Here is a 17306-nt window from a genome sequence, read left to right as displayed (position 1 = left end):
ATGCCTGCTGACTGGGTGTTGGTACTATGTGCAATCATTTAACCAGCGTCTACTGTGTTGGGTGCCTGGCATTGCACCAGGTACAGGAGAGGCTGGAATGTTTAAGATAGGATCCCTGCCTTCAAAAGGCTTCTGTTAAAATGACCTCCCAAAGACTTGGCGTTGGACCCACCCTTGGAGAGGATGAGGAGGGAAATGGGTCAGAGTAACTGACTTTGGGCTACAGAATCTCTCCCCGCCTCTCTCCAGGGTTCGTCTCTTACATTCTTACTTACGTTCTTACTTTAATTTGTATTTTTCGCCCTACTGCTACTGTTGTAGAGTATTTAGCTTAGTTATCAGCAAGGAAGATTTTGTCTACCCCAGGTGGATGCATAACACAATGGTACCCAGATACTGTTCAGTGGCGTAGACATGACATTGGAAAACGTGCATCGCACAGCGAAAAGGTTATTCCCTTTCGTTTCTCTTTCAATCCGAGAACGTCTCAGTTTGGTGCAAGGTGCAACTTTTATGCCTAACAATTGCTGACTTTTATTTCTCAACCAAGAAACCGCAGATCTCAGGCTTAGAAGCTTGGGAGAGGCAAGAGTTACCTGGCTAGACTCTTAAAAAAGTGGTTTGTTTTTATTGAAGTCACCCTAAGTTTTTACTTCAATCTTAGCGAAAGACACTGCTCTCCATTGATGGTAGCGATCTGAAGTTTGATATAATTTATGGGTTTAAAAAATAAATATAGCTAAGGAATGAGGGAAGAAATAATGGTTCAAGGGGGTGTGGAGATTGTAAAATGCAAAAAAGGTGGTATAGGCCTGACTAGAATTTGCAAAATACTTTGTTAAACCACAGACTCTGGCACTTTTGGAAACTTCTTCCAAGAGCTGGTGGCTTAGAATAATGCTATGTTTGGGTCTCCAGGGAACGTAGCATCCTCAGATCTAACACTCAGACTCTGGGATGTGTAAAGGCATGAACTGATTGGAATGAGGCAAGCGTATCTTCTAGAACACGGATTCCCACACTGGCTCAATGTCAGAATCACCTGGGGATTTTTTTTCTTAAGATAAAGACGCGGGGGCACCACCCTAGAATTACTGAATTAGATCCCAGGGTGGGGCCCGAAAATCTGAAATTTTAAAAGTTCCCAGGTGATATTGATAAGGTGCCAGGCATGGGTACCTTCCCCTTTGCAGAAGCTGAATTTTGTAACAAGTGAATCAAGTTAGTAGAAGTCATTGCACACAAGGAAGAACCAGGGTGTCTGGTCTTGGATTCACACAAAAGGGCGGCTATGGAGCCCTCTCACTGCACCCGCGGACCCTGTGAACGCCCCCCATTAAAAGCACATTTCTATCCTACTGATTTTTGTTGTTGCTAGTTTGCCTGTCTTATCACTGGACTCCAACCCAATGCAATGAAAACCACCACTTGCCACGTGCCTACCTTGAGCTTGGCACTTCCTGAATGAGTGGGCACTGGGGCAGCCCGTGGGATTCTGGAGCGGAGGGAGAATGCCTCAGTTAACGCAACACCTCCTATCCCAGCTCCGGGGCTTTTGCGTCTTCTCTTTCCAGAAAGATCCCTCCCCCAGGTCTGTTTTTCCTCCTTACTCTAAACTCAGAGGTCATCTCCTTTTGCCCCGGCCATCTGTGCCTTTCTTTGTCTTATCTTTCATGGCAGTTATGACCATCTGTATCTTCTTCATATATTTGCCTATGTATTATCTGTCTTTCCTAATTAAAATGTAAGTTCTGTTCACCTCTATATCCTCAAGTCCAGCACAGTATTGGTGCTCAGTGAAAATTTGTGGACCGATTGAATACCAAGTGGAGCATTCTTGCAAAGAAGGAGGTACAGAAAAAAAAAAAAAAAAAAAAAAAGATTTGGGCCCACTGTAGGGCCTTCATTAGACATGGGTATAGAGCATTTCAGCTTGTGCGCCTCTTTGCCAAGTGATGCTGTCCCCCCTTCCCCAACTTCCCTCCCTTTTTCCCCTTTTCTCTCTCTTGTCTATTACCTCCTTCAGATCCCCCCTTAAATACCACCTCCTTCAGGCAGGCTTCCCGGGTGGGCCCCAAGTGATTCAAACTTCTCTATCCCTGTCTTCTTAAAACAAAGAGTCATTATAGAGTATGATTCCAAATACATGAGTAGACAAACAGACAGAACCAATCTATGCTTGGATATCAGGGTAGCGTTCACCTATGAAAATGAACACGAAGAGGCTACTGGGGGTGGGGTGGGGGCTTTCATTGTTCTTAACCAGGATGATTGCTGTTGAGTGTGTCCGTTCTGTAAAAATTAATTCAGCTGCATGCTTATGATTTACGTGCTTCTATACATGTACATAATGCTTCAATTAAAAAAAAAAAAAAAGCAGTGTTCTCAAACTTTGCTGTGTATCACAGTCAACTGGGGTGATTTAAAAAACTCAATGCCTAGGTCTTACCCCAGACTCATTACATCAGTCTGTGGGGGCGGGATCCAGCCATCAGTATTTTTTTTTTTTTAATTTTTTTTTTCAACGTTTATTTATTTTTGGGATAGAGAGAGACAGAGCATGAACGGGGGAGGCGCAGAGAGAGAGGGAGACACAGAATGGGAAACAGGCTCCAGGCTCTGAGCCATCAGCCCAGAGCCCGACGCGGGGCTCGAACTCACGGACCGCGAGATCGTGACCTGGCTGAAGTCGGACGCTTAACCGACTGCGCCACCCAGGCGCCCCCAGCCATCAGTATTTTTAAAGCCCCCAGATGATTCCAACATGCGGCCAAGTTTGAGAGCCAGTGTACCATACGATTTTGCCCTTAAGGATATAATTCATTGCTTTCCTCTTGTGTCATTTAACTCATTCAGGATATCCCTCTTACCAGTACTGTTTTGTAAAACTTTAAGGTGGCAGTCTTGGGTTATTTTCTTCCTTCCCACGACGCCTGGTAAGGCATCATATTGGTGGGGAGAACCAGACAAGAGGAAGTACCAGATGGATCATGGAAAGCAATGGGAAGAAAATAAGGTGGGGGTGTTGGGACAGAGGGTAAGGGGTTGGGGCAGGACAATTCAGAGTGGGAGTCACGGAGAGCCTTTCTGAGAAGGGAACACTGAAACAGAAATCTGGAATACACAAGGCAGCCAACCAGAAGCCAAGGCCTGAAATCAGAAGAGACTTCTGTGTTTCCAGAACACAAAGGATACAGCGATAGGGGTCCAGATTTCGAGAGCCAGCCAGGGAGAGGGGAGCAGAAAGGATGTAGGAGAAGTGGGGTGTGGCTGGGTCACCGGGGATATCATGGGTCCTAATATCAAGTATGAGTTTTATTCTCTGCCGTTGATAAACGCCCGTTCATTCATTTACATCCCGAAACAGCTAGTCCAGTAGAGTGGATTTGTTCAACCAACACGGAAGAGAATCTGTCTCGTTCTGCTTGGTGGGAATTTGCTCTCTGAAAGCTGTCAAGGCCGGTGACAGTAGAGTCTGGAGACAGTCAGGCATTGGCAAGCTTGCTTCTAAGGAAATAGCCTCCAAAAGTTGGTGGGCTCTCGTTTTGAAAACTGTTTGGATTTGACTGGGCGTAGAATTTCACAACAACGATGAAGCACTGTGTGTTTCTCAGGTGGGCCCATTGCGGAGTGGGCGGGCCGGGAGTACAGGAGCCGGTGCATTGAACAGACATCACATTTCTCCCTTGGACGCGGCTACCTGCAGTGGTGACAGTGTTTTTGCTGGCGCGGAAGGATCCAGACCACGTCGCTGACCCAGTACTCCATTGCTCGACTTCATTAACCACAGGAAGACATTAAGTGAATGTAAGGACCAGAACAGCCTGGAAACCATGTGAGGAGGAGCCTTTAAGTTCTGGGCTCCGGTATATTTTATGCCACCTCGACTATGCATCAAGCTCTCCTTCCTGGACTCATTAGAACTGTGTGCCCAAAAGTACCCCTCAACTCTCAGAAGCAAATAGAGAATGATATAATTCACTCTGAGAACACCTTTCTGTCTTATCCGGAGCATGTCTTATCTATTATGATTAGGCATTAGGCATCCTATTGTCCTGAAAATTTCATGAGATTCTCCCCTTGCTTGCTAGGATTATGTCACAGTGACTTGTCCTGGATGCTGTTTTCGCCCATTAATACAACTTGTCTCCTCTCCTTAACCATTGCTGGGAAGGCCAAGACAGCGAGGGAACCCACAGGCTTAAAATGGTCAAATAGTTCAAGACTGTTGCAAATCCTCTGCTGAGAAGGCCTGTGTTGTCTTGCTTTGGGTTCCCTGAGAAGCAGACCCTGAGATAAAGATTTGAAAGCGAGTAGTCTGTTTGGTACATGAGCTTAGAAAACTCCAGTAAGAAAGGAGGAAAGTGAACACAGTAAGGCTACCCACATGCAGTGTGTGGTCAAGCAGGTGCTCACTGTGGGTAAGAAACCTTAGTCCTGCTGGGGAGTCAGTGGAGCTTAATGTACTTCTGAGATATCCCTCTCGAAGAGCGAGAGAGCTGGGGTATTTACCCGTCAGTGCCTGCCAGTCTTAGCATAGATGTTGTTCCTGGCCTTCCCTGCAGGCAAAGCGCCACCGGTGCGGGGGGTTCAATGGGGGTATGAAGAAATGGGCAGGACACCAGGTGGGCACCCAGCAAGAAAGAGAAGTGTAGATTTGGAATCAGACCTGCACTTGAAAAAAAATACTTCTGCTACTTACTTGCTAAGACTACAACCTTGGGCAAGTTGTGTAGCCTCTCTGGGCCTCAGTTTTCCCATGTGTGAAATGGGGACGATTAAATGTGCCACCGATTCCATTCAGGGGCACAGAGAGGAATTTTAAACTAATGTAAAATCCACAGCATGACGCCGGCACATAGATAGGACTCCCAGGTCTGTCGCTTTTTCATTATAAGTATTCGTTGAGCGACTATTGTTCACAGAGTGCTTTCGGATACAGATATACCTGAGGTCTAATCTAATCTGTGCTGGGGGATAAAGTGAATATCAACTCAGTCGTCTCCACGTGCAAGGGCACCAGTTTACGGAAGCCAGTCAGGGAGGTCGGATCCTTACGTGGTGAAGGCAGCAGACCACAGACCCAAGCCACGGGCAGCGGAAACCTGCAACCAGTGCCTTCCTCTCTCTCTCCACCTGGATGTCCCCTCCTCCCAATGACATTCACACAGCACCTGCTCCAGGCGAGGCACTGGGCTGGGTACCGGGGATGCGGCAGGGAACAAGGCACCTGTGTGGTTCCTAAGGAACGTAAGGATCTAGGACAAGAACAGCGAATTACAGTAACGATCGTAAAAGTTGCTAACACTCAGGAAGCACGTGGTGCTGGGCCCTGTTCTAGGCGCTTTCAAACAGGAACCTCTCAATCCCTTAAAACCATTCCATGAGGCCAAGGGCTTTTGTCGTCCCCATTTTACGTATGAGAAAACCGAGGCACGGAGAGGACAGGCAACTTATCCAAGGTGGTGGAGGCAGCAGGTGGGGAAGCTGGTTCAGACCCTGCAGGCGTGGCTCCAGCCAAGGGCCACCAATGGCCACGCGTGACTCACTCTCGGTGGCGCTGTGGCCTTGTCACGAGCTGATCGTCCCATTACGTTCCCTGTTCTGCTCTGCAGTTTCAGAATTCTTCGACGTTAGCCTGCGTACTTTTCTCCTGCAGAGTGGAAACAGATTCCTGGGCTCCCTGCAGGATCTCGAGGGATCCTGCGTCAGTAAGTTGGTGGGATTTGAGAACGCGTATTCCTGACAAGCTCCTAAACGGCGCCGATGCCGGAGCTCCACGGACCCCATGTTTTGGGCTGCCCGGTTTCCAACAGGGGTGATGTTTTTTTTCCTCCCAGGGGACATGGGACGATGTCCAGAGGTCGTCACAGTCCGGGGGGCGGCTACTGGCATCTAGTGGGTAGAGGCCAGGTGTGCGGCCACATATTCACAGTGCCAAGGCCCCTCGCAGACAAAGCTGATCCAGCCCCAACGCGTCAACTGGGCCGAGGCCGAGAACGCCGGGGTAGGTAGCCCAGCCTCAGCAATTGGGACCTAAAGAGGAGTCGCCCGGGGGTCTCGCTGAAAACACAGATTCTGATCAAACAGGTCTAGAGCGGCACCTGTGAGTCTGCATTTCCAAAAAGCTCAAACAGACACCGCAGACGCTTCTGATCCAGGGAACGTGCGCTGAGCAGCAAAACCCAGGATACACCTTGTATAGATAGGCACAGGTCTGGAATCAAAGCTGAGGACACAGCGAACTCCTAAGAAAGAAACCTGAACGCCATCCTAAATTAGTTTGGAATAAAAGGAACTCTGAGTTTCAATAATCCTCTTAAAACTCCCTCTCCCCCCCCCCCCCCGCTCCCCATAGCAAGATTTTTGGCCTTTAAAAACCTACACGGAGGCAGAAGGGCTCAGAGGAAGGAAGTCTCCATTCCTCTCTTTGAGGCAGTTAGGGGCTGATTTAAAATGAGGAAGGACAGAGCGTGGTCAGAACTGCCTCGCTTCGGTCCCCAAACATCACATCGAGTCTATTGTTGCCCGGGATCGTGGCTTCTTTCCAAGAGCCGCGTGCTGACGGTGGGGTCTGCCTCTGCCTGACTTTCAGGTCTGCAAATGTGAAATGAGAAAGTGGCTGTTTTCAAAATGGTTGCTCTCTTGGGAAAGGGGTATGGGAGAAAATGGACTCTGTGCGTCCAGCCCTCCAGAGATGGCACCCCGGCCCCTGTGATAAATGGCAGCATTAACAAGGTTTGGTTGAGAGGGGACCCACAGATTTATGACTTCCTGTCTCCGCCAGCAGATGTCATTATGGCTGACAGAACAGAAGGCCTTTCAAGAGCTAGCTGGGGTGGAGCTCAGAGGAGGGGAAAAATAAAATAAAATAAAAGGCAGAAGCCAAAACTAGTGTTTGTTCGGTGGTGCTATTGTTGAGACTGTTATTTTAGGGACACGGGGAAGTTCTACATTGTGCCGCACGCCTTGTAATATCTCTGGGGTCCAGCTTTTGAAGATTTAGGCAGAAACTCTCCCAGGAAGCACAAAGTTTAGCTTCACTCAAAAAAGAAAACCTTGCAGGGTTTCATTCCCGGCCCGTTTGTACCCTTGGATGAAGCAAACGCTGCAGTGAATAAATGTATATTTTACCCTGGACCATCATTTTGATGGGTGTTTCAATATGTTTGTTTTACAAATTCAGCAGCCTGTTCTGAAATTCGTTGCATATACGTATAGTCTGACCCATCTTAAAATGGTTTCTAGGATGCTTCTAGGTACTTCATGTGCCTCAATTTTTGGCTGTGTTGAAAAATGGTAGAACGTTGGCACTTCTCATCGGGCCCCAAACCCATATTAACAGGTACGATAATTACAGGTCAATTTCACATTTTCTCTTACTAATCTTCATCTGAAGCTTTGCCTTCTGTAGGTAAAGGAAGCGTTTTTCATTTTTTTGTTTTTTCTGATTGATCGTCTTATTTAAAGGACACCTGAATGTATTCTTTGGGCTCAGGTAATCAGTGCCCTAAACTATGGCCCAGAAGGAACAGCTCGGGTGACAGACACGGGGCTGTCTTTAGTCCTGCCTGCAGCAAATCATTCCCCGTCGTGGCCGCATGACGAGTGTCACTTGGCAGAAGTGTAGAATCACGGAGGACTTCTTTTTTTTTTTTAATTTTTTTTTCGACGTTTTATTTATTTTTGGGACAGAGAGAGACAGAGCATGAACGGGCGAGGGGCAGAGAGAGAGGGAGACACAGAATCGGAAACAGGCTCCAGGCTCTGAGCCATCAGCCCAGAGCCCGACGCGGGGCTCGAACTCACGGACCGCGAGATCGTGACCTGGCTGAAGTCGGACGCTTAACCGACTGCGCCACCCAGGCGCCCCAAATCACGGAGGACTTCACGGAGGACAACCATGGGGTCTCCTTTGCCCCTGGCCTCTTAAAAAACCAAAAACCCATTTCAAGCAAAAATCTGATCGAGGGTCATCTTCTATAATTAATTAATAGCTATCATCTCAGTGTATATATTATAGGGAATATCTGATTTTCGAAATAACTCTACAGGGGTGATAACAGCCACTGCTATAGTTCCTTTCGCAAACTACTTTGGAGTGGCGGTTGGTGATGTGTTTAACTAATCCAGGCTCTGGAGCCTCACGCTCTAAATTCTTTTTCCAGCTCTTTTCACTCACTACTTGTGTTGTTCTGGGTAAGTTACTTAAGCTGCTTCCTCACCTATAAAAGGTGGACAATAATAGCCCCATCTCTTAGCAAATTTTTAAATGAGGATTGAATGCAGTGTTTGTGAAGTAATTAGCCAAGGGCCTGGGCCAGGATAGGAGCTCAATAAATTAGCTATTGTTATAATGATTAATGTTAAAATATCTCCACTCTTTACTATTTCACAGGTAGACACACAGAGACATAGACTGATTCATTGGCCACCCAGAAAAGAAATCCAATAATTATAATAACATTAATTGTAGCTGTCATATATTGAGTGCATACTAAGTGCCAGATACTGTGCTAAATGCTTTACATGCAAAATCTACTGAAATTAATCCTTACAAAAACTTTTTGGGGCCAAGTATTATCCCTCCCGTTTTACATATAATGAAATTCCGACTGGATCCTTTAAGCCAATGGTTCTCAAACTGCGGGGTGCATCAGAATCACCCCTGCAGGGCTTGTTAAAACAGATCTTGCTGGGTCCCATCCCCAGGGTCTCTGATTCAGTAGGTCTGGGGCGGTATGGGGGGGAGACCCAATGATTTTTATTGTGACGAGTTCCCTGGGTGATATTATTGTTGCTGGGGGCCATATTTGAGAACCACTCGTTTCATTAACTTGTTCAGGGTTTCACAATGAGTAGGTGGCAGAGTGAGTTTTCAAATTTAAAAATTTGCATACATGGAAAAATGCACTCTTAACAAATACCCATGTGACTTCAAAGTTCCTGTTATCCAACTTTGGAATGCACAGCTGATGTGTGAATTCGTGGTGCACAATGGTTTGGATAGCTACTTGTTTGAGTTAAATATCCTGACCCGTGAGGTTTCGCAGCACAAAGCAGTTCACGATACCCTCGGAGGAGAGGATTTCAGGACCATTTTTAGGAGGAGCACCAAGTAGTTATATCATCGCCACTTAACCACCCAGACCCTCAGCACCTCTGCTGGGGTGCAGGAGAATGCGAGGGCTGTGACCCACTCCAGCTGGAGAACTCATTACGAGTTTCAAGATGGAGCCCAGCTGAGTAAGCCACACCTGGATGCCATCTGTGCCTGAGAGGCCCAGTGTCCCCTTGGTCTCTGACCTGAGAGGACTCTCAAAAGACAGCCCACCTGGACATCCGAGGGTCCTGGATATGTCTCCACTGAGTGTCTAAGACCCAGCCTTTCCCACTGTAGAGGTGAGCCTCTCCCAACCAACCAGCCCAGGAGACCACTGGTACAGGCTCCCATCTAGAATAAGAAGAAGATAAGCTCTGGCTCACATGGTAGGGTTTGGGAACATCGAAGAGACACCTCCAGAAGCACCTGGTGAACGACGGGAATGGAGGCAGAGGATGCAGGCACAAAACCAAGATAAAGCCCAAAGTCCCTCAGTGGGTAAAGTCATCCAGCAAAGGGTCATGGGTACCTTCCTCATTTAGTTGCAAATGAAAAGAAGTGGAGTTCGAACACACAGGCAAGCTTCACATCAAGGAATGTAAACACTCAGGGACTTGAATAAAAGAGGTGAACGGAGGAAAATAAGTGGTACCCCTGATGGAGACGGAAACTGGTTGGTGAAAGGTTGTGAATTCCTATTGCCATGGGGCAGGACGGAGGAACAGAGAACGCACTGGATTTCTATCAGGAGCCTGGCGTTCTAGTGCTCTGTAGAGAATGGCCCTGCCAATCTTTGAGGGCCCTTCCTTTTCTGACATGGGAAGATACTATTTCCTCATTCTGTCCACTCCCTCACTCATTCATTCATTCATTCATTCAGAAAATACTTGCTGAGCACATATCATGGAGCAGGTACCCAAGTACCCTTAGAGATATTGGGGGCAGGGATACACGGATCCAAAACCCTGCTCTCATGAACCCTATTGTCTAAGGAGAAGAGCAAGATAAAATAAAGGAAGTTACGGTCTCTAATACATCAATTAGGAGGTGAAAAGTGGTATGGAGAAACATGAAGAGAAGGTGATGTGCGTTGTTTCCATCCCCAACAATAATAGCACCATTGATAAGCATGCTTCGCTCACAAAGGATAGAACATGAAGTCAAACTGGCCTAGAGACAAAAGGAAAAATTTCGACTGCCCGCAACTCAGAAGTCCAGGGGTTAATAGCTGTAATGGGCACTGCTGTTGGTCCTCCGTCATTCGTTCCATTCATCCTTTCGGACACAACCCGACTTCCACACCAGTATCTAACTCTTCCCTGTTTAATCTGTGTATTTCTGGAAAGCAGCCCCCCTCCTCCCTGAAAAGCCAGGGCATGAGCCAGTCAGCACGTTCCATTCTCCCCTGATGACAGTGATTGGTTCTCAGAATGTTTTGTGTTCATGTCTCTTCTCTTCTACTTGGAATGGGGCATGTGATGCCTGGAGTTGATACAAAAAATCTTGCAACCAGGGGGTGATATATATCAAGGGTCAGCAAGCTGAGCACAGGAGGGACAGGGGGACAGTCACAGCGTGGGGCCACAATGGTTTGCACCATCCCGGGGTCTCTATATCAAACCTAGACTCATATGCGTCCAGGTTTCTTACTAGGTGAGATCATTCAAAGCTTCGTTGTTTAAACCACAGTTAAAAGTGCTCTGTTCCTTGCAGTTAAATGTGCTCCTAACTGATACACTCAGATCCAACAGGTGCCCCAAGCAGCTTGTGGTATGAAAATGTCCAGTGAAACAATAATTGCAAGTGTCACATGTGTCCTGAAGAAGGAGCACAGAGGAAGCACAGGGAGCACGGGGAACTGATCATTCAAAGAAACTGCACTTAGCAAGTAATAACGTATTTCTACCATGTTAGAGAATTAGATCAGAGGTTGAAAATTGTTCTTCAAGGACCACACAGTTAATATTTCAGCTTTGCAGCCCTGTAGGCCTCTGTCAGAGCTACTCAGTTCTGCTGGTGTTCTGCGACAGCAGCATAGACAATATGGAAATGAGTGGGCGTGGCTGTGCGCCAACAAAACTTTATTTACAAAAACAAGCAGCTGGCCAGATCGGCCTAAGGGCCACACTTCACTTGTTGACTCCTGAACTAGATCTACATACCGAGTATTCGATAAAAATGGGCACTCGACTGTGGCTTGTAATACACTCATTAAAATGTGGAAAATCTCCCAAAAGTCTACTTTACAGATTTCCCAATGCCAGGTCTTTAAGCTCACACGTCCTGTGACTCAGCGATTCCTCCATCCCGTCTTCCTTTCCTCCCACAAAAGTGAATTGAGGGGCGGGTCCCCTGGACAGCTGCCCGGGGTGCTAATCTATAAAGAGCTTAACGGGGGAAGTTGGGAAAATAAACATTTGCCTTTCTCTGACAGAAAAATAGACCACTGTACGGTGAAACGGGCAAACACACAAAAATATAACATTTGGTAGCCCTGTAATATTTCTGGTGAGGATTTTTGTAACTAACATACACTGCGAACAGACAAAGTAGTTAAGCTCCAAGATGGCAGTCGTGGTTAGCAGAAATTCCGGAAGCACATAATGTGTGGTGCACGGTGATTTACAAGGGATGTGATTTATATTGCAAATATTAAACCTTTTAATATACCTCCCAAGAAGTCTGCTCAGCTCACAAAAGTCACAATAGAACGCCGAAGAAAAACTGAAACTGCTGAAAAGTTGGATATATTTTGTCTGACTTCTTTAAAAAATATATTGATTCTGTTTCCACCAATGCAAGCAAATTGTAAGTAGTTCTGACTCTGGTGGGGGGGGGGAGTCTTAAAAGAAAATCAGATCTTCTCCACCCTCACTAGCAATATCTTGGACAAATTTAAAAAATGTTTTTTTAGCGTTTATTTATTTTTGAGAGAGGGAGAGAGACAGAGCGTGAGCCAGGGAGAAGCAGAGAGAGAGAGGAAGACACAGAATCCGAAGCAGGCTTCAGGCTCTGAACTGTCAGCACAGAGCCCGACGCAGGGCTCGAACCCACGGACTGTGAGATCATGACCTGAGCTGAAGTCAGATGCTCAACCGACTAAGCCCCCCCAGGCGCCCCAGTCTTGGACAAATTTTAAAAGCACAGAGGGTTGAAAAGTCACTGGATTACTGAGCCCTGTGGCTCTCATTAGATTAAGGCCCACGAACTCAACTGCCCGTTGTATCCAGGAAACTTCCAACATGGAATGGGTTGGATCTAGGGAATGGGGAATGGTGGGACTGAGGCATACTGGAGAGCTTATGCCCTGTGAAGAGGAGGCAACCTCTCTACAAAATCCATATAGGATTCTACTCTGTTGTTTTCCCTGTTAGGAAAAACCTCTAGATCTTTAGAAAATAATTTTTAAAAAGTGTTCAATTTTATAAATTCTGTGCAAACCAAGTAAAACATGGTTGTAGCTCAATCATGCCTTAGACTGTAAGTCTCTCTCCCTTCACACACACACGCACACACATGCGCGCACACACGCACATCCGGCCACACTCTCTCTTCCAGGCAAAAACCATACATTCCTTCCACACCGTAGTCAGAAGATGCCGGACAATGTTCAGGTTGAGCCATACATCTTAACTGATCGGATTTCTCAACTCTGCTTTTCCCAGACAAGATGAATTGTTGTAGAACAAGGCATCCCTTCCCGTATCTCACGCTCTGGATCTATTAGTGTCGCTATTTATGGAGAGGAGAGAAGAGAGTGATAATTTATACATACATTTGTTTTGTAAAAATTACACTCCAATCCTCTGATTGGCTTGCGTCCCCCAGAATATCACTTCTCTGTGATAGATGGTGTGGCTGCAAGGGGAAATGCTAAATTGGTTAAGAATTTCAAATTTTTATATTGCTGCTATAGCAAACCGTGTCATCTACTGAGCATGATTTTTTTCCCCTTCCCAAAATGTCACAAAAAGCAAAGCAATCACAACAATTTACACATGCCAAACACATTTGTCTGATCAACAACATAGAAAGAACTGCAAAAGAAATACCCCTCCTGTACAGAAACGCAGGGTTTAATCTGGTTTTAATACTGAAATATCATATTTTGAAACATTTTGTTTAGGCAGGAGACAAAGCTGGTATAAAGGAGAGGAGTGACAACAATCCTACTCCAGGCACTTAAAAAGTTGGGAGTTGTGAAGCACTTTGGGAAGAAAAAAATACTACATTTACTCATGTTAAAGAAATGTTTCTGCATTTAGTGTAAAAAAAAAAAATGCTTCCAAGATGATAGTGAGCAAAGCAAGATTTCTAAGTTAGGTGCAATCCTAAACTGAGCTGCTATATGCTGCAGGAAGATACTTTGGGGCACTAAATCGTAAAACAAAGTAATTGAATTGTTTGGTGTAGTGGACTCCAGTTGTTTTTGCTATCTAACTTCTATTTGTCTTCCTTATTCAGATAACACCACTTGGAGTTCGATTCTCTCCCATGGTCAGCCATGTTGTTTTTGCAGTATTGACCTTTGCGCCAGCTTATGGGATGGACCCTGACTGGCTAAAGCCAATAATCCTATCCTATTCTATGCCATCTCATCCTACTGGCTACCATGATTTGGTTCATGATGGCAGAAACCCAGTCAGAACAAACGAAACCTGTGTAGAAGTTTTCCAGGGCTTCTGGGAAAAACTAAGGGTCTCTCTCCCCCTTGAGAGCCACTCCTTCTGTGGTCCGCATAGTGTGAAGATATAAAGATGTGAACAGCCTCTTTACTACTAACATGGAAGACCTTGGAACTGCCAACAGGAACCTGTGTGAGGCCTGAAGAAGTAGGTGATGGCTTCTACCACGGAAGGTAGAAGGCAGAAGGAAATATGGAGAGGAACAGAGCTGGTCCTTGATGATACTACATCAAAGTGTTCCTGAAGCTAGCATCATCCCTGGCCTTTTCAGTGATGCAAGTTTACACATCACATTATTCTTCCAACCATTTTGAGCAGGATTTCCTGCCATTTTCATTAGAGGGGCTTCTAACTCAAATTTTGGTTTTGTCAAATCGATGACAGGTTACTACCCTCTCAGTGAGTTATCCTGGGAAAATGGGGTCATACCATGGGTTTCTGCTTCACTATTTTGTTTAGTGTGTTGTTTTCAAATGGATACCTTACCTTCTTAAATGATTTTCCTACTCGTCTCCCTGTCCACACTTTACAACGCACATCAAGTACCGCCTTCCCTATGTATTAATTACTGAGCAAGAATTATAAACACTGGAGTTTTATCTCTGTTGAGGCTGCCCCAGGTAGTGGCTAAGAGCACATGTGTTACATTACACAGACATGATTTTGAACCCTGGCTTTATAATTTACTAGCTATCTGACTTTGGACAATTTACCTAAACTCTCTAAGACATTTCTCCCAACCTGCAAAAATATTGTTAATAATAACATCTTGTCTTAGGCAACTTTGTGAAGATAGAATGAGATAACTCATGTATAACGTTTATCATGGTGCTTGGCACAGAGTAAATGCTCAATAAATGTTGCTGCTGTTATTAGTGTTATTATACTTATCAAGGAATCTACCATATTGAAAGAGCCCAATAAATCTAATCTTCTGTTATTAGAAGATTACTAATACTGGCTATATGAGTTGTTTAAAAATTGATGAATGGATAGTTGAATGAATACATGGTAAATGAAAACACGAATGAATGAATGAATGAATGGGAGCTGGAAACTGAGAGGCAAGGCCACAAAGTTACGGGGCTGGGCCAGGGGATAAGCAGGAGGAGGACAGAATAGAAAGCCACCCTGTGCTTTATGAGAATGCCCTTCCCATGATCTGTGTCCCCGTCAGGTGGAATGTTCTGCAGGGCTGCTCCCTTCATACTCTCATTACTGCAGGTCATTTGTCAGGAGCTTTTTGATGGGCAGCTTTACAGATAGCCATAAAGCAGCACTTATGGCCAAAGTCATCACACTTTGTTGAGCTCTGTGCTTAGGGTGTCCACATAATTTTCTCTTTTTTCTCTGGGTTCCTAGTCACTCAGTGCACAGATGGAATTTAGTATGGATGGCTTAATCCATTCCAGTGGCCCCCCCATAGCCTCTGGGATAAAATTCAAAGGACCTCAAAACCCAAAAGGCCAGTAAGAATAAGTAGGATAATGTGGGCATTTAATGAGTACTTACTTTAGTACAGGCCTAAGACTTGCCAGGTCAAGATAGCTGGCCACTTTGAATGGACCACCCCATCCAACCTTCACAATTGTATATGGCAGCTACACTCATAAGCTCAACATTGCTGATGAAGAAACAGAGACACGTCAAGGTTACATTGCTTATTCAACTTCGCAGGGCTATGGTGTGGCACCGATAGGATTTTATCCTAGCCAGCCAACAGCTGGAACCTCTGCCCAAAGGGCTTTCGTCTTCACTATCATCTACCTTGTGTTGACTCCTACAGCACTTGAAGCTACAAATGCAACTGTCCCTCTCTTGCCTTTAGAGTCCTCCGAAACAAACCCTACTGAAGTGATTTCTTAAAATTCTTCAAATGTGGTGACATTAGAGTTGCTTTGGGATGATTTAAAGAGCTCATATTTATAGATTTCTTCAAAGAAGAGGTTTTTAAAATTTCTCTTCTTAGTCCATTATCCTCAGTAGCCAATAGATGAGCACTTGGACTATAGTCTAGACCTGGAATTCAAGGGACTGCATGGCATTCTCGGTGTTAGGCATCTGAACTACCCACCTGGTTCTCACAGCCAAGCTTGGCCAGGCTGGCTTTAGCTGGAGTTCTCTTTTAGACATCCTTTTGTCTCAAGTTGGCCAAGAAGGTACGTAATTTGCAGGGCCCCACCCCCCTACTCCACAGAGCAGATTTAGGTGAGGGATTTGGAGCTGAGAAACAATAAGTTAATAACTAGCACACTGGCAGCTCACCGAAGTTCTCTTAACTCTGGGAAGGGGCTGCAGTCCACGGGGATGGGCCCTTGGCAGTCACTTTTGTGCTGTGTGTATTTGTCCTCTATTGGACAGAGCAAGAACACATGACTCGAGCCAGCCAATCACATTCTGTCTTCCGGGAACGGTCACAGAACCCGAGTCATGTAACAGCTGGGGAGACCATCTTCCACCAAACAGATGTAGCTCAGAGGAAACTTGTCTTTCATGATTATAGTCTAGAGCAAAGCAAGTGAAGTAGAAAGGAAAGGAAAGGAGAGTGAGCGAGAGAGAAAATATACCTCGATGGCTTTCTATTTACTGAACCCGTCTCTTGGGAGGGTTGGCTCACACCCTAGTCTCTCTGAGATACCCCTACCCTTGTACAAAAGATAAATGGGCATTTTGCATCAGCTAAATAAATTGATTTCTGTTCTTACCCCCTAAAATCACAGATTAATAAGACAACCAAATCTTTACTGCTCAGAGCAGATTCAAACCCTTTTTGAAACAATGTGTCTTAGAAATAACATAAATAACTCCATGGTCAGAAAGATGGTTGGCCAACTTCCTTGACAAAAGGCAAGAAATAAGAAGAGTTATTTATTCAACGTTTTTAGTGACAAATGACAATAAAAATTTCGAAATTGTCTTTCGGCTTCTCATTTCTTTAAAAAAATTATTGCAACTTATAATTGTTAATTTTAGGAAAAATAATGGTAGTGGTCAAGAAAGTTAGAGGAGGAAGAAGGATAGAAACCACCAGAAAGGGGCACCTGGGTGGCTCAGTCAGTTACGTGTCTGACTCTTGATTTCAGCTCAGGTCATGAGAGCAGGGTTGTGGGATCGAGCCCTGCAATGGGCTCTGCACTGAGTGTGGAGCCTGCTGAAGATTCTCTGTACCCCTCTGCCCCTGTGCCCTGCTGGAGCTCTCTCTCTCTCACCCCCTCTCTAAAATAATGATAAGAAGAAGAAGAAGGAGAAGGAGAAGGAGGAGAAGGAGAAGGCGGAGGTGGAGGGGGGGGAGGGGGTGAAGGAGGCGGAGGCGGAGAAGGAGGAGGAGGAGGAGGAGGAGGAGGAGGAGGAGGAAGAGGAGGAGGAGGAGGAGGAGAAGAAATCACCAGAAAAACTAACCGTAATTCAAGAAGACAAATGACCATTTTGATGGGAGTAAGACACACCCCCAGCAAATGCCTCACCTTGAACAAGATGTAATAATGCTTCCTCTGATGGCGACCTCACCCAACAGCTAA

The 17306-nt window shown here is 45.6% G+C and overlaps 1 long non-coding RNA gene across 1 annotated transcript in view; it reads left to right on the top strand.

The window, feature by feature from the left end:
• LOC121020116 (uncharacterized) overlaps positions 1–16705 on the top strand; it is a 22699-nt gene extending 5994 nt beyond the window's left edge. Inside the window, exon 2 of the long non-coding RNA XR_005785950.1 lies at positions 13568–16705. This is a non-coding gene — a long non-coding RNA (uncharacterized LOC121020116). The remainder of the gene's footprint in view (positions 1–13567) is intronic.
• The last annotated feature ends 601 nt before the right edge of the window (positions 16706–17306 follow it).

Source organism: Herpailurus yagouaroundi, unplaced genomic scaffold (assembly GCF_014898765.1).
Source record: "Herpailurus yagouaroundi ecotype Mexico unplaced genomic scaffold, PumYag 246, whole genome shotgun sequence".
In the NCBI taxonomy this organism is placed as follows: Eukaryota; Metazoa; Chordata; class Mammalia; order Carnivora; family Felidae; genus Herpailurus; species Herpailurus yagouaroundi.
This window is presented reverse-complemented; position numbering and strand designations above follow the sequence as displayed.